This window comes from Nuphar pumila, chromosome 6 (genome assembly GCF_984573655.1).
Source record: "Nuphar pumila chromosome 6, dmNupPumi1.hap1.1, whole genome shotgun sequence".
In the NCBI taxonomy this organism is placed as follows: domain Eukaryota; kingdom Viridiplantae; phylum Streptophyta; class Magnoliopsida; order Nymphaeales; family Nymphaeaceae; genus Nuphar; species Nuphar pumila.
Window position 1 is genome coordinate 120,901,850 of NC_143254.1, and position 18,525 is coordinate 120,920,374.

Below are 18,525 nucleotides of genomic sequence, written 5' to 3' on the forward strand. Positions count from 1 at the left end.
CTGACAGGAGTCAGCGATTCGAATGAGTACATCAGGGGTAGTTAACTGAAGACTCATTCTACATACTCTGGTCTTTCGACCCACTCGAGTATCTTGCCGGTGAAGGCGAAAACATCACTTATTTAGGTGATCACAACATTTTGTTATTTGCGCTCATCGAGGTTGCCACAACCTACTCATCCAATCATCGCAACGTAAGAAGACGTACTTGTCAAAAAGTACGGTCGTACATGTCATAAGTACGACTACGATGAAAGGGATATGGTTCCACAAAAGAAGCCCCAACAGATATTATCTGCAAAAGAATGAATACAACACAGACTGGCAAGATAAGTCTTGAATTCACTTCAATGACATTTATCATATGATGCAAGGTCATCTCGGATCTCTCGTCTGATCAACAAAGTACTTAACATGTTGTGCATGTCTAAAAGTACGCTATACTGAACCGGGGAGGTCTGTGGGCTTCTCAAAAGGAATACCCAACACACAACTTCATAATAATTCAAAGAATATAGGAGTGCTCATTTGGCACGATTCATCCTTAAAAGCCATAATGCCACATTAAGTCATTCACGCAAGGCACAACACTATCAATCTTACATAAAAAATTTATCTTAGTATCGACATGTGACACTAGATTGATAAATAAAGAATGGGTCCTTCAACAGAACCCCACTCATTCATATGCTCATGCCCTTGATCGGGGTTATTCGAATTGGGTCGCAACTCGAATCGGGGTTATAAAATATTTCTCCCAAGTGTGTGGACCTGGGAGAGCCTATATGTGACTTCGAAATCCGACAGGACTTAAAATATAACTTTACAAAAGTTGTGCACTTTGAAGAGCCCTGAGTTTGCAGAAGAAAATCCTCTTTAAAAGAACTATAGCGCACAAGTGCAACTTCTAGTGTTTTGGAAACAAGTGATAACAGGATAGGCACAAGACTACATTTATGTAAGTACATATTTACCATGAGTGTGGGCATATGCAGGTTATAACATGTCAACAAAGAACTCTCGACTTACGATGCCGCACATCGAGGGAAAAGCACATAAGTGATTACACGAGGTACCAAAACCATACATTGACCACTTAGACAGGCAAAGCATATAAGGTCATAAGTAATACACGAGATACGAAGTCGTACCTCACTCAAAGGAAATGTGCAGGCAAAAATGGATGCAAGCAAACAAGGGCATATGTATTTCAAAAAAAATACGAAACCACACCTCAACTCATAAGCAACTAGGCAAAATAATGATCGAAGAATGAAATTGTACATCGACCCATAGGAACGTACAGGCAAGTATATATGCAAGCAATTAAGGGCATAAGTATGCAAAAAGTACGAACCCACCTTCAACCACATAAGCAAATACGCAAATTAATACTCAAAGAGTAAAATCATACATCGACTCATAAATATGCAGACAAGAAAATATGCAATGCAGAAGGAATATAAATCTAAGCATATCTAGCATGGGCATCTTAATTATTTCAACTTAAATAGGTTCATTTATTGCCCTTTGTGCGACTTTACCCTACCTTAGAATGTCGTGCAGCTGCGTACGCCTACGCGTGAGGATAATACGAGAGTCGGGCCGCGGAGCACGATCGGGACCTATTGCGTAAATATGCAAGAGTGTTAAATATTCCATTTTGCTAATATAATTAATGGCGCGACTGAGGCATTGGTAGAATTAGGCGATGGCGGCACCGACGACAACGGGGCGACAGGGAATGAGCCACTGTCAAAAACAGCAAGGCGGCAGGGGGTCAGCCCCTGCCGACAGCAACGAGGCGGCAGGGGCCTACCCCTGCCGACAGCAGCGAAGCGGCAGGGGCTGAGCCCCTGCCGACCGCAACAAAACAACAGGGGCTGAGCCCCTACCGACAGCCATGAAACGGCAGGGGGGCCAGCCCCTGCCGACAACACGAGACGACAGGGGACCAGCCCCTGCCGACAGCATCGATGCGGCAGGGGAGGCAGCCCCTGTCGACAGCCACGAGACGGCAGGGCTAGCCCCTGCCGACAGCAACAAGGAGGCAGGGCCCAGCCCCTGCCGACAGAGAGAGGGAGAGAGCTCGGGACGGGGGGGGACAGGGGGACAAGCCCCCTGCGTGCAGAGAATCAAGGGGCAGCAGGGGGGGTTATCCCCTGCCCTCCCAAGAGGCGGCAGGGGGGTGAGTCCCTGCCAGCCCCACAAAACAAAGGGCGACAGGGGCATTGCCCCTGCCAGCCAAGATAGGAAGGCGACAGGGGCACTACCCCTGTGCGCCAAAACCCCAGAGGCTGCAGGGCGAGCCCCTGCCTGCCGAGAAACATGAAGCGGCAGGGGCATTGCCCCTGCCTACAGGTGATCTAGGGGTGGCAGAGGAACTGACCCCTGCCAGAAGAAGAGGGACCGGGGCGGGGGTGACAGGGAAGGCAACCGACCTTCCGTCGGTTTCCCTATCACCCATAGGGGTGAGGGGGTGTCGCAGGGGCCATTGGTCCCCTGCCGGCACTCCGGCGCACCCCCAGAGGGAAGAGGGGACGACAGGGGCCCATAGGCCACCTATCGGGCCCCCGATGGGCACAGGGAAGGTGGGAGGCCGCGGCAGGGGCTGTGAGCCGCCTGTCGGCCTCCCGACGAGGTGACGGAGAGAGGGGGGGTGAGGAAGAGAAGAGGGAGGAGAAGTGGCGTACCTGGGAGGCGAGGTGGCTGGCGATCGCCGGCGTGCGCAGGGAAGGAGGAGGCGTCGGTCGTGGTTGCCGCCTGCAGGGAACGAGAAGGGGGGCGGGGCATCGTTCCTCCCCTCCCGCAATGCTCTTAAAGAGCTCGGGGAGGGCGACAAAAGGGGAAACCCCGATGGGTTTCCCTATCGGGCAGAAGGCGCGATGGGGGGGGGCGGCGCTCGGGAAGAGGATTTAAAATCCTCTTCCTACGTCGGGTTATCTTAAAACCCTATCGCAGGCGGGCCCGGGTCGGGTCCGGACCCGACCCGGCCCGGGTCCGATAATTTTTTTTTTTTTTTTTTTGAAAAACGTGGGTTTTACAAAACCACCATATTGGATTCAGATGCACAAACGCACACAAAATTTTAGTATCCACACAATTTCTCCAAAATTGTCATCCAAGATTCCAACACTGAAAAAGGGACATCAAGGAAGAAAATTAGTTACATTGTTTATCTCTTTTATCTAATTAACAAAATCAAATTTTTTACACAATAACTGTTTTGCAAATCAACAAGAAAAACTCAGCACGGGACATGCAAATTGAGCAAAATTCGAATGAAATTTGGGTTAAATTTAAGAGAAATTTAGAGACGAAAATCAGGTAATATATCATTAGATGCATCTCAAAATTCTGAAAACATTGATATGTCAGGTCCCAAGTTGGGTTTTACATGTTGATTTGCAAAACAGTTCTTATGTAAAGAACTTGATTTTGTTAATTACATAAAAAGGATAAACAATATAATTAATTTTCTTCCTTGACGTCCCTTCCACAGTATAGGAATCCTGGATGGCAGTTTTAAAAAACCCGTGAGGATACTAAAACTCCATGTGTGTTTGTGCCCCTAAACCCAATATAGTGGTTTGCCTCCCTACCACGGTTTTAGGCAGATTTCAGCCCCTTTGTCTGGGGATGATATTGTGAGATAGCTCTTGTTATTGGTATACCAAGAAAGTGACAGCCGTGGATGTTGATTTTCCTTGTGTCCCGACATTAGATGTTGATTTCTAATGTTCTGATGGATGGTGTTGATTCCTGATATCAATCGAGGGTCAAGTGTGAAATCCAGTAATAAAATACAAATTGTGTGTTAAGCTACAACTGAGAACTATCTTGCACTTCAAGAATTGTTGTGCCCGTTTTGAGCATATGTGAGTTTAATGAAAAAGTGAAACTAAAACTTGTGTGTGTTTAATAGGAACATGCGTGCAAAAGAGAACTATGATAATAACTTAATAATTTGTTCATGCGTGTGCATTAAATCATGCATCTTTACTGTTCTGTATTAGTTCATTCATTCTTAATAAGTTCATCCATTCTTAATATGTTTCATTTGAGAAATTGCATGATAATTGCTTTTAGATGCTTGAATGGTAAAGAAGTTATGAGATTGTTATTCTTATATTCCTCTTAATATTTTGCATTAATTTTATTTATGCTCGTTTCTTATCTGTTTGAATTTTTAGAGGATTTCGTACAAAGAATCTTTGATTATTACTCAGTATTTCCAATATTTTTCTCAGGACCCCGAGCTCGGTGATGGGGATGACTGTTATAGGGAACCTACGAGATGGCGTGACTTATGGTATTTCTAGACAGGGTGGCTCTGTGATTTCACACTTTAATTTAATTATATTCTCAGACATTGATTTATTGATTAATAAAGTTAGCTATTTGATTAGTTAGTTCAATGTAAAGATCACATGTGCTTTGGAAGTTATTTAGTCTGTGAGGCCCTGGATCCTTGGGTTTTGGTTTTCGCAATTGTTTAAAAAAATAATAAATAATAAAATAATAAATAAAAAAATCACTTTTCACAAGGATGAGTTGGGGTCGGTTCAGGAGCAACCCCTCGTAAGGATGACCCCAAATAATTATGAATGCATCACCTTAAAGGCGCAAATGCATTCGGCAGCTCTGATCAGTCCCAAATCAGCATTAAATACTGCAAGACCACATATCCCTTCAATAACAGCAAGTCCAAAGATCAGTGTCAAAGAATTCAGAATTAACCAGGTGTGGTACATTTGGGCAATTAAAGCTTCGGAAAATATGAGAATATCATATGCAAATCGAAGAATAGTAATAGGGGTATACTAGATAAAGGCACACCCTATGTCACACGGACTCGGCTAAAGGGTTGCCGCACCCGCGTCGACACGCACGGACTCGGGTGCGGACTCGGGTGCGGCTTTGGACTCGGCCCGGACTCGGTCAACTCCGAGTCGGACTCGGTCAACGAGTCCGGGCCGAGTCCGACCACATTTTGGACTCGGTCAACTTTGACCGAGTCCAAAATTGTCCAGTTCGAGTTTTAAATTTTGTTTTGGATCCGGGTCGTGTCGGGTCCAAACCCGACCCAGATCCAAATTTTTTTTGGCAGCCGAACCCTAAAAGGGGTTTATCGACAGGGAGAGGGGCTTACCCTCTCGATTTTGCCTCTCCCCCTCAGCCCCTGCAGCTTTCTCCTGCAACCACGCCGGCGATCCGAACTCCGACGACAGGCAGCCACCGTCTCCCCCTCCGTCAGGTATGTCGACCCTGCTCGTAGCCTCCCTCCCTGCACCCTCTGCTCGCAGGGTAGGGGCTCGGCCCCTCCCTGCACCCTCTGCTCGCAGGGGAGGGGCTCGGCCCCCCTCCCTGCACCCTCTGCTCGCAGAGGAGGGGCTCGGCCCCCCTCCCTGCACCCTTTGCACGCAGAAGAGGGGCTCGGCCCCCCTCCCTGCACCCTCTGCTCGCAGGGGAGAGGCTCGGCCCCTCCCTGCACCCTCTGCTCGCAGAGGAGGGGCTCGGCCCCCCTCCCTGCACCCTCGGTTCGCAGGGGAGGGGCTCGGCCCCCCTCCCTGCACCCTCTGCTCGCAGAGGGGCTTGGCCCCCCTCCCTGCACCCTCTGCTCGCAGGGGAGGGGCTCGGCCCCCCTCCCTGCACCCTCTGCTCGCAGAGGAGGGGCTCGGCCCCCCTCCCTGCACCCTTTGCACGCAGAAGAGGGGCTCGGCCCCCCTCCCTGCACCCTCTGCTCGCAGGGGAGGGGCTCGGCCCCTCCCTGCACCCTCTGCTCACAGAGGAGGGGCTTGGCCCCCCTCCCTGCACCCTCTGCTCGCAGAAGAGGGGCTCGGCCCCTCCAATATTCCCTGTTTTATTAACTTTATTTTATTTACTTATTTAATTATTTTCTTTTCAGTTTTCACTTTTCAGATATAATGGCGAGTTCTAGCGGTAGTGTCAATACATTTGGTTCAAGTTCTAACCCTGAATTAGATGTTTCTCAACCACTTTGGAGGCTTGTGACAAAAGGGATAAAAACTAGTAGTGGTGGTGGTGGGAATGTGCAGTTTCATTGTAATCTATGTAAGACTGTTTTCACAGGTTCTTATACGCGTGTGAAAGCACATCTTTTGCATATTCGTGGTCAAGGAATTAGGGCATGTTCTGGGGTTGACAAAGACATGTTAAAGCAATTAAAAAAAGAACAAGAGGAAGCTGAAAAGAAGAAAATTGCAGAGATGAAAAGCGATTCGATTAATTTGTCTTTTCCTACTGCTAGTGATACACAAGAAGAGCTTTTAAAGAAAAGAAAGATGGAAAGCAATAAAACAATACAAGCGTCATTCAAAAACATGGCAAGAGCAGAAATTGATAAAAAGATTGGTCGATTCTTTTACTCAAGCTCAATTCCTTTTAATGTAGCTAGAAGTCCATACTGGAAAGATATGATTACATCTTTGGCTAATTGCAATTTGAGTGGTTATGTGCCTCCTAGTTCAGAAAAACTAAGAACAGTCATTCTTGCAGAGAAAAAAAATAGAATTGAAGACTTGCTAGAGACCCAAAAATTTGCATGGAAACGACATGGAGTGTCAATTGTTTCTGATGGGTGGACTGATATACAAAGGCGACCACTGATAAACTTCATTGCTTACTCACTAAATGGGCCAATCTTTTTGAAGACTGTTGATGCATCTGGAGAGTATAAAGATGAATATTTAAAGAGATTATTTGTTGAAGTGATAAAAGAAGTGGGTGAAGAAAGTGTGGTGCAAATCATTACTGACAATGCTCCAGTTTGCAGTCGTGCAGGAATGAATTTGGCAAGTGAAGATACATATTCACATATTTTTTGGACTCCTTGTGCAGCACACAGTTTAAATTTGGCACTTAAGAGTATATGCAATCCATCAAAAGATGATGCACATGCACATGAAATGTGCTTATGTATTGAGGAAATAGAGCATGATGTTCGAAATATTAGAAATTTTGTTGTAAACCATCATCATGCCCTTTCTATATTTAATAGGCATTCTGATCTCAAGTTACTGAAAGTTGTTGAAACTCGTTTTGCTTCTCTAATTGTTATAATAAAAAGAATTAAGCAACTCAAGAATGCATTGATGATGATGGTGGCTGATCAAGATTGAGATTTTTATCGTACTGAAGATGATGTCAAGGCTCAAGCTATCAAAAAATGCATCTGTGATGATTTTTGGTGGGATAAAATTACATATTTTGTTGAATTTACAGAGCCTATTTGGGAAATGCTGAGAGAAGTTGACAGAGATGTACCCATGCTTCATAGAATTTATGAAATGTGGGAAAATATGATTGAAAAAGTTCAAAGTATCATTTTTAAACATGAGAAGAAAGATATTGCACTTGATGATTCAGAATTTTACAATCATGTACATTCAGTTTTAGTGAGAAGATGGGATAAAAGCAATACACCTTTGCATTGCATGGCACACTCTCTCAATCCAAAATACTATGCAAAAAAATGGTTGACAGCAGGTGTTGGTCGTGTTTCTCCAAATGAAGATCCTGAGATATCAAGAAATAGAATGATATATTTGGGAAGAGTTTTTAATGATCCTCACATGTTTAAGGTTGTAAATAGTGAGTTTGGCAAGTTTTCTACTGGAAGATTTGATTCTTTAGCAGCACTTATGGCAAGGGACGAGGAAGATCCCCTTAATTGGTGGGCAACATATGGATCAGAGACACCAAATCTGCAACGTCTTGCAATGAAGTTGTTATCCCAACCTGCTACATCATCTTGTTGTGAAAGAAATTGGAGTACATATGCTCAAATTCACAACATTAAAAGAAACAAACTCACTAGTAAAAGAGCAGAGGATTTGGTATATGTTCACTCAAATCTACGATTAATTTCTCGCCGCACCAAAGAAGAGTATAGGTACTTTTTTTTCTTTGTATTCAAAGTTTGTATTTAAATATTTCATATTTGTATTCAAAGTTTTAAGTTAGATACTAATATAGTGATTTTTTGATGCAGTTGTGGACCATCCAAGAATTGGGATGTAAATCCAGAAGATTTTGACTTGGAGGGAGAACATAATTTACATACTCTCAACATGGACTACATCGATCATGTTCTTCCTTCTAATTCAGACGATGAGGCAGATTTATGATAAGTTTTGTTGTTTATCACACTCACAAGCTTCTTTATGTGTTATATTTTGGTAAGTTTGTGTTGTTAAGAATTGCTTTTTTTTTCTTTAAAATTTACAATCTTTATGTGTTAATTTATTGTTATATATATATAATTATAATATTTAAAATATATATATTTATAATATATATTTTTTAATATATATATATAGCCGAGTCCCCGTGTCCAAATTTTTTGGAATTGCGCCGCACCCGTGTCGCACCCGCACCCGCACCCATGTGACATAGGGCACACCTGAAATAAACCCCAAGAAGGCTGCCTTATTAAAGAAAGTGGCCAAGCCCACCCACCCCCTACGTAAGGTTGAGTTATATTAACTAATTCCTAAAATAGCTTTTCTTAGAGAATTATGTGAGTAGTTGGTCTGGCTTTGAACCTACGTGCCTATGCTGCAGAAGATCCTGAATTTGAGACTTTCTACACCAAAAACATTCTTTTAAATGAAGATATTCATAGTTGGATGGCAGCTCATGAAAAACTTATATTCCCTAAGGAGGTCCTAGCCCATGGAAATGCTCTTTAATGGAACACAATATTCAAAAATGGTAATTATGTATGTGACATTGAAGACAAGGCATATATGGATTTGAGATCAACTTTCTTTTTGCCTGTGTATTTATTTATTTATTACAATTATCAATATCTTGTTTTAAAATCTCCACAAGGGAGAAACAATGATTCCCCTGGAAATGAGAATTATAGGTTCCTTTTTTCCAAGGAGAGTGTAATACTAATTCCTGACAATGAAAATAGTGACCCCTATGGATGCAAATGCATTGGGTATCTTTAATGAATCCAAGTAATATATCCAATTCTATACCAGGTGCAAAAAAAATACGGCCAGGGGTGAAAATACTTCCAGGGGTGATTGGGTTCTGTTCAGAATCAAATAAAAAGATGTCACTAGATCTGGGTTTGAAAAGGACTATGCAAAGTTGCAAACCCATTTTTTAACTGTTAAGGTTTTGCCAATTCCCATCGAGTTTGGTACCTCAGGAACTAAAATATAAGCAGACCTGGGCACCCAAGATCTTAGTCAGACATGAATCTAAAATCAGATCCGCTATTCAACATCTGGATGCAATGTCCACCAAGCTTGACCAGACCCATACTGGACATGTTTTCGTCCTAGTAACCCAGCAACTCCTACACATTTAGGAAGCAATACAATTCCCACTTCTACTTTCTAATTCACACTGGAAAGCATGCCTTGCACTCTCTATAAGTGCTTCCACTAATGCTGATAAACTTAAAAAGACACGGAAAGTAGAAAGCATTGATAGAACTGTTTAATATATATGATCACTTTAAACATAAACACACACAAGCACAAGCTTAGTCGCAAACGTCCACTTGTTGAACGAATCCATTAAAGATCTTCTAGAGGACATCCTAGAAACACACTCCACATATGTGGAACAAAGTGGATACTTTGTTTACATATCTCCTTTTCTTACCCTGATTTCTAATATAATTTGACATAAGTATTAGCATTCAAGAATTAATCCTCAATTCCTCACCCATATTGAAGGGTGGTTTATGCTCCAATAGCAGAACTATCTGCTTTTTTTTTCTTTTTGACAAATTCTTCATGTAAATTGATCATGCATAATTTCATACATTTTCATGCATGATGATGTGCGATAATTGATTAAAAATGCTTGTTTGCGAATTTGGAGAGAATAATTAAGTTTTTAGAAATTACTTTTTGAAAGATATGTCTTTTGGAAATATTGAAAATTCATTAGACTCCTTTTGAAATAATCAATCAAAACCTAATTAACTAATATAAATAGATTTTTTGAGGGTAGGAGAAAATGTTTTTCCTCCTTTGGATCCTGCATCCCCCCTTCTCTCTCCTCTCTACTTCTTCTTCCTCTTCTTTTTTCCTTTTCTCTTCTCAAGCCGGTTCTCTTCTTTCTTTCTTTTTTATTCTTCTTTCTCGTTCTTACTTCTAAACCTCATCGTCGCCGGGTTTTTTTGCCCCCATCGTCGGAAAGAGAGCGAAGTTCAGATGATTGCAATGAAAAATCCACCTTCGTCTTCTCAACCCTTTCGTCGGAGGTAAGCCATAAAGTATACTTCTTCTCTCCCTTCTTTGTAGTACGTAGGATCAATGCATGCATTGTAGTTAGATTTTTATCATCTTCTTGGCATCTTACATGATTTGATTTCATTTTCAGATATCATACATTAGATAATTATTGTTTATTATTTGAAAAGAAAAAAAAATAGAAAATCATAAAATAGTTGTTTTTCTCTATTTGTGTGCCAATAGATAACCGTTTTTTTATTTAGTTCTTAATCTTGTTTCATGTTAGTTACTGCTATTTTTTTTAGATTTAGTTAGTTTAAGTTCATAAATTAGTTTAATTGAATTTAGTTTAGAGTAAGTAATATTAGTCGATTTATGTTCTTGTTGATTTTCGTGCATTCGATAAGTAACTGCATTTTTATTCTGTAGAATAATTGTATTAGCCTGCACTTTATTTTACTTAATTCGTTTTTTAGTGAAGCTTAGTTTAGAAAGTTTAATTGTAGTATTTAGATTAGAATTAATTGTTTATTATCATTTTTTTATATAGAATTATTTAAGCCGATTTAGGTGGTGCTAAATTTCTTTTCATTAGTTGATTTTAATTCAATATTAAATTTGTTTTTCTCAGCAATTAAATTAGTTTAGGTTTAGTTTTATGTCTGTAGAATAATTAGAATTCAATTAGTTGATTTAATTACATTAGCCGATTTTTATTTTCTTACATTTAAATTATCGATTTTTTTAGATAGTTAATTGATTGTTTGCTTTATTAATTAGCCAATTCAAATTCTTTTTACATTCGGTTAGTATAGCTTTCACGATTGGATTAGTTTATTTCATGTTAATTATAGTTCATGTTCTCTTGTTAGCCAATTAGTTTAGTTGTTTCTTGTTAATTAGTTAGTTTATGCTAATTTGTCCTTTAGTTAATTTGTTTAATAACTTAGTTCATGTTAGTTATAGAATTAGTTATGCTATTTTGTCCTGTAGTGCAGTGTTATTTCATAGTTTGTTTAGTGTTTTGTGATTTTTTTTCAAACTAACCTTTTATTTTCTCGTAGTTTTTTGTCGTGTTTTTGTGTTCTGTGTTTTTATTTTTACAAGAGAGTGTGCAGACGTGCGGTGAGCCCCAAAACGAGCTCCCGAAGAACCCCTGAGGTCTCAAAAAAATCCCTTCAAAAGGCGTTTCAGGCCCCTCAGAGAGCCCTCCAATAAACAAGTAAAGAAATAAGAAAACCGAAAAAGACAATCAAAGGACAAGAAGCTCAAAATACTGAATACTTTTTCTTTTCTTTTAGTTTAGGATTTATTTAATTCATTGGGTCTATAATAAAATTATTTATTTATTTGTTTAAGCCCTCCGCAGAGGGTCGCACTCTCATTTATTCAATTAATTATTTTTTTTTCAAGGCAATAAAGAGTAGTTTAACTTTTGTGGAATACAAAGTACTTCCTCCAGTACCCTGAGATCGACCCAAACACCATTACTCGTGCGAGCCAGTTTTTAGTATTTGGTGTCCGGCTTTCACACTGTTTTTATTAAAAATATTATCTATTTCATAAAATTCACACCATAAATTTCACATCCCACATCTACAATCAGTGAGGTCTATGCCAATGTAATCCAAACATCTGATGTTTTCCCCATAAGCAATCTTATCAAACCAAATGCCCTAAAGCAAGCCATATGGCCTACTTAATAGACCCCCATGTTCCTATCAGATTCTCAAGTATTTAAATAGTCACTCTACAACCCAAAGACTAAAGACAACAGATACAATTGATCATGACAGCAGATGCACAAGCAAGCAGAAATCAATTTATCATAATTGATATCCTCCTTCAACATCAAGTTACCTCCCAAAAGCTATATTAGAGTAATATAGACTAATAAAACAAACATTAAAAATTATTGTGAGTTGTGACAAAAACATGTGAACAAGCAAATATATAGCATCAATCGCTCCATGTGTATGTTGGTCTTTTTTTATGACAAGGAACCCTCACCAAAGCTAGAGAAAACCCAAGGTGGAGCCCCACAACCACCCTGCCTTACGTGGCCCACCATGTGTATGGCTGTCTTGTGAAAAAATCTTTAATCAATACTTAGATAAGTAATCAAGAAAGAGCAGGATCCATATAATTAGATCATTGGGAAAAACAAAGTAAAACACAAAAGAACACCAACTGAAAAAACAATGGAAGAGGATACTATAATCAGAAAGAAGGTGATCATCCTTCAATACTTTCCCCCTAAAAATTAGTCGTTGCTGCACTGCAGGGACACCAACTGCACTTGCAATTTGTTCCTTGAACAACGGTATGGGCATCTGAAGAAATCAGCAGTATCTTATGTATCAAAAGGTAGAAATCACATTCAGAATAGTATAAGATTTTTCATTCTTTTAACAAAATGAGAGCCATTAACAAACTAAATAATGTCATAAAATATATCCCCTACATCAAATTGAGTTAACAAAATATTCACCAAGTTCTACTGGAAAGAACCAAACTAGCTATGACAAGAAAAAATCAACAAAAAAAGTAATAAAATTAATTAACACAACTAATAGCATACCTATAGGTAGCCAATAGGATTTAAGAAGATTGATCCACCACATTCCAGTAGCATCTAACTGTATTTACTACTTTCAAGCATTTGAAAAAATACATGAAAAAATAATCTTCCAAATAGAAGTTAACTAACACAATATCAGACATACAACAAACTAGAACAGGAGAACCAAAAAAATGATAATTTAAACAGATCCTTCTCACCAACAACAGGAGAACCAAAAACAAAAGATCATTTAAACAGTAGGTCTGAACTCTCAAAAGTATTGTTGCAGATCTTGTACAGTGACTCGCATTTTTCAGTCCCTTGCCAGCTGCCAGCTAAGTTAAATTCACGGACTGCCACCTAGCCAAGCAAGTCTTAATTGAATGTCTTTCACATAAAAGTATTGTTGCATACATCTTGTGTCGTGCAGAGTTACCGGAAGCTTCTTAGATAGGTGGGAAGCTCGCTTCCCGGACACTCACTTCGGAAGCACGATACTCCACTCTTCCGAAACTTGATGAGAACCTCGATTCCCCACGCTTCTCCTATGCTTTCCACATGCTTCATCTATTCTTCTTATATGTTCTCCTACTCAACTTTTCATGTTTTTTTATGTGTTTTCTCTCACTCTTCTCACTCACTTTCATGTATTTTCTCTAAATTGGTAGTCACCAATTTTTGGCCAACCATATTTTTTTCTTTTTTAAATGTTTTTGACATGGCGAACCATTTTTCCAACCAGCCATTGGCCAGAAAATGGCTGGCCATCCATTCCCTCTTTTTTGGGGTTTTTCCATATAGTTAATTGATGGCCGACCATTTTTCGGCCAGCCACCTGCAGGAAAATGGTCTGGCCAGTCTTGCCCAGCAAGGGAGACACCAGCCAGCCATTTTCCGACCGGTGGTTGGCCAGGAAATGGCAAGCTATTTTTTCTTTGTTTTTTTGGGTTTTCTGTGACCAAAAGCTTAAAAACCAGGTTTTTGGCCACTCAAACAGTCCAACAGAATTGGTTTTTGACAAACTAGCTTTACCAAAAACCTGGATTAAGGCAAAACCTGAGTTGGTTAAAACCCAGGTTTTGGTCCCTGTCATCTAAATGGCCCCTCCAGAGTGGTTGCAATTGCTTGGCTGGAATGAGATTAAGACCCGATACCCCAAATTGCCAAACCCTCCCCTCTATTTTTCTATTTTATTTTTTGGCTCAAAGAATTATGGGAAAGCTTCTTATTTTGACCAACATTTTATCTTTACACTGTTTGGGTTTTGACTTTCATGAGCATGTCATTTTCTTGGTTGATGGAAGCCCATGAGTCCTCAACGGATTCGGACAAAATTAGGCCAAGATGAACAAGGGCCCATCGAGTAAATTCCTTATCGTTTGTAGCCCTTTCCAATCTTGTGCTGACAATGCCATAGTTACCAGGAAACGCAATGGATACAAGAAGTGATATGCCAAAAAATTTGTATGAAACGGGAAACAGGTTACAGTTGTGAAGCGATTATTCAAGTGCATGAAAAATAGAAGGGAAACACATAGAAAGCAAGCAAAAGCAAATAAAAATGACATGAATAGAAATATAAAAAACATGCAAAACCAACTTGTAAATTTGTTATAAAACTATATTGCTTTTTAATATGACAAACATAGAAAGTTAGAGGAAAGCAAGTGGAAAGTGACAAGAAGGAAGAGTGAAACGTCAAGGAAGCTAAAGAAAATCAATTTCAAAAAACAAACAGACTTTTCACTTAAGGAAATTGAGTTTTCCATAATTTGAAAGCGGGTTTCCAAAAGTTTTCTCTTCTTTCAAGAAGGCGAGGAATTTTCTACTTTCGAAACAAGCCCTATATAGCAAGAAGCTCCCCCTAACCATGGACAATAATAATACAGTTAGTAGGGTCCATTTATGGATGTCAATGAATCAGATTTTATCCCGTAAACCAAAGTATTCGAGAGTTTTTTTTTTAATTCGACGAATATCGGAATCAGCTTACATGTAAAAAAGAGGATGTGGCATGAGATTCACCATCCAATTATGAGTCCGAATTTGAATCTGTTTAATTAGCCTGATTAGACGAATATGGTATTGGCCACATCCGATTTGAATCTGAACTCTTAACATCGCAAGTCTATTTTAGCTTCTGGGATCGGAGCTAGTCTGATCCAAATGGCAATTGAGTCAGATTCAATGACATTTAGATCAGATCTAGATTCAGTCACACTGAGGTAAGAACCGAGGTCAAGTCCATCTACTGAAGTAATCATCAATCCTTTAGTTGATGTGGATGGGAGGATGATAAGTTAAGCCATCCCTATCCATTAGCTAAGGCAATCAAGGCCTGGATTGAACTGACATTGGTGGGTCCTAATTGCCCCCTCTCTTTTTTTGTCCAATATCCTGGACCATCTCCACGCCAACCCGAAGTACCAAACCTATGCCTTTGACAGCAGAAACGTCTACCACAGGCAGAACATGTTGAAATCTCAAGCTTCACCAAGGTGAGTTTTTTATTTTATTTTCTTGGATACTTCATGAGAAAACCCCCTCCATCACCTACTGCACACTAACTGGCCTCCCGTTGGTCAAACCCTTGAGGTTCCCTCCTGCCCACCCAAGAGTATAACCAGCTTCTTCACCAAGGCGAGTTGATAAGTTATATGGCATGAAAGTTGCTATGTTCCCTGCTCGTGAATAATAACTACAATACATAGGTTAATGCAATGTTAATAGGTATATGTTGATAACTCTATTGGTTATTATCTATATAGTTGTGTTCTGAATATGTGGTTGTACATGCCAGCATGCTTGTATTCTCTGCATCTTCCTATTTACTTAAACTCGATCTGAAAGTGGTTCAGAAATATTGACCATACCTGTGATGTTCTTGTTAAGTTGCATATCTCCGATGTCACATGCTTGTTAAGCTGTATATATTCTGAAATTTATTGAATTGCCTAACATAGCAGCTTAAATTCTGTTGTGAAAGTGTATCGATAAGATGATTATTGGATGAAACTTGATGAACTACTAATCGATAATTTGGGGTAAATACAAAGATTGAGATGCATCAAGTAAACTGATCACAATCTAATATGCTTGTTCTGAGTGTTTCCCTGAGGAATTGTTTGTACAAGATGTGATTAAAACATGTAAAGTGTTGCAAATCTGCGAACTTGACTGAGACTATATATTATTGTTCTGCAGTGTTAGTTTATACAGAATTTCATATGGTGTAAATTCATTATTTAAATGGCAATTTTATGTTCTGAATTTATTGGATGAGAATCAATTTCTGGTACATATAATCAGAGATACTGTGAATTTCCTGTTAAGAATATACCCGAAATAAATTTCTGTTTTAATTTTAATCCCAGAAAACTTTAACTTCTGTAGGGAGTCCCTTGAGGAAAAAAACCAACTTTGCAATAAGGTCAATGACAAAAATGCATATACCTTTAGAAAGCACATGCTTATGAATAGTCTATTTGCATAATGATAAGGCATTGCATGTGTGTATGTGCATATGGAATTGATGTGTATTGGCATGTACAATCTTGCATAAATGTTCTCGTGTACTTATGAATCATGAATGAATGATGTGTGTTAAGTGATTTCACGAAAGCAAATTCACATGAATGGTGAATACATGTATATGACCGTGGTAGTTCATGCACATTGTTAAATTGGTATGAATGAATGTGCATTTGGAATCATGTTGATATCATTGCATAAATTGCATATTGTTAGCATCGAGGGTCTAAATGAATCATCACAGGCCTGGAGAGCCTTGAGCTTTGGTTGCTCTTTCTTTAATTATTTAAATGCATCGCAAAAATCACATTTATACCATGGTTTTAATTGAGTTGTTCTATTGTTGCCACGGGTGGTAGACCATAAAGAGCTGCGCATGCTGATTTGCAAGCTTATGGTTGCATGTTGATTTGCAAGCCTATGTTATTAATTTTGCATGTTGATTTGCAAATGTAATTTTATTGCTTTATATTGCACTATTTTATGTGGTTCCACGGGCAGGAGTCCCGTGATGGTTCTCGCAGGGGTAGATGCGAGCTTTTGCCTTGTTTTTGCATTGTTGAATTGCAAAACTCAATAATTGACTTTTAATAAAAAGATAATGAATAAGAACATAGTAATATACGTTCTGGGATATCTCATCTAGAGTATGAGAATCTTAGAGATCTGATCTTGGGGAGACTGTGAGGATACAAAAACTCCGTGTGCTTTATTTTGTCCCCTGAACCCAATATTGAAGTTCCTTCTCCTGACCACGATTTTAGGGAGAGCTTGTCATTTTACCTGGGAGTTGTGTGTTTAACACAGCTATTGTTTTTTGTACCAAGAAAGTGGCACATGTGGGCGTGTGGGGTCGGTCCCTTGTGTCCCCGACATTAGATGTGGAGGTCTAATGTTCCGAAGGTAATTCGATCGAGGGCTAAGTTCGGAACCCAGTAATAAATTACAAATTGTGTGCTAAGCTACCCTGAGAACCTAACTTGACCTCAGGGATTTTACCCGTTTGGTGTATCCGCGGACAACGGTAATTAAAAAGAGGAACTTAAATTGTATGCATTTAATAAAGCATGCATATGGAAAAAGAAAACCTTAAGAAAAGATAATAAAGTGTTCATGCATTGCACATAAATCATGCATATTCCTGTCATGCATTAGGACATGTATCTTTTATCTATTCCTTTAATTGTTACATGTTGGTGAATGTGTGTTGTTTAAGTTCTAATGCATGCTAAATATACTGCTTACTTACATTATGATTCTTGTTATTGATGTATGTTCTGCATGCTTAATAATTGTTTCATGTTGCATGAATGCTTACCTGAATTATGTAATTATCATAATTGCATTCTGCTGAATTATTGCATGAATTTGTATCTGTGGTTATGAGATATTTAAATGTTGCTATTGATGATACTTGTCAGTTAGCTTCTGATAAATTGTTGACTGTCGTAGTGTAAATCTTTACTTATTCTTATATATACTGAAAATCACACATGACGCCAGCATCACATATTTGACACATGATATACATGCAAGAAGAATTACAGTAATTCCTACTTAGGCAGTTATAGTCTAATTTCTATAAATTTATCATTTTTCAGGTAAAGAGTAGAGTTTATGAACGGCTTCGAGATGAAGCATTGAATCGAAATTTTGGATTTACTCTTTCAAGGATAGTTTGAGAAACTTTGATGTTATTATTCATTGATAATGAAATGCAATTCACGTTTTGACTTGCTCCCCCTGTAATGTTCCGGAATGCTTAACCTTATAGTATGACTTATTTCCGTTGTTTTAAAAAAAAAACTCAAAATTTTGGGTTAAGATTTCAGGGCGTTACATTTACATTGTGTTGTGTATGCCTTTAGTGGCTACTATTTATGCCCTTAGTGGTTAGTTGTGTTTGTGTGTTATGTTCTTGAGACTGTTCTCACTTTGTATCACCTTTAGATGAATTAGTCTGTGTGCACTTCATTTGTATTTGTGTTGATCCTTATTAGGATCCCCTTGGTATTTTCCGCTTGTTTCATTACAAGTAATGATATATTAAAATTAGATGATAAATTAACTTTATCATGATTCTATCAAAATTTCCATCTCTTTAAAATTTATTAGAATAAAATCATGAGAAATTCAATTCCTTATTGATATGACTGACTATGACATCAACCTGATTCAAAATATTGTCTTGGGGTTACCAGTGTT

The 18,525-nt window shown here is 39.1% G+C and overlaps 1 long non-coding RNA gene across 1 annotated transcript in view; it reads right to left on the minus strand.

Moving 5' to 3' along the window:
* The window catches only part of LOC149835964 (uncharacterized), a 40,558-nt gene that overhangs the window by 13,920 nt on the left and 8,113 nt on the right, over window positions 1–18,525 (minus strand). The window contains exon 3 of the long non-coding RNA XR_016432670.1: window positions 12,237–12,559. This is a non-coding gene — a long non-coding RNA (uncharacterized LOC149835964). The remainder of the gene's footprint in view (window positions 1–12,236; window positions 12,560–18,525) is intronic.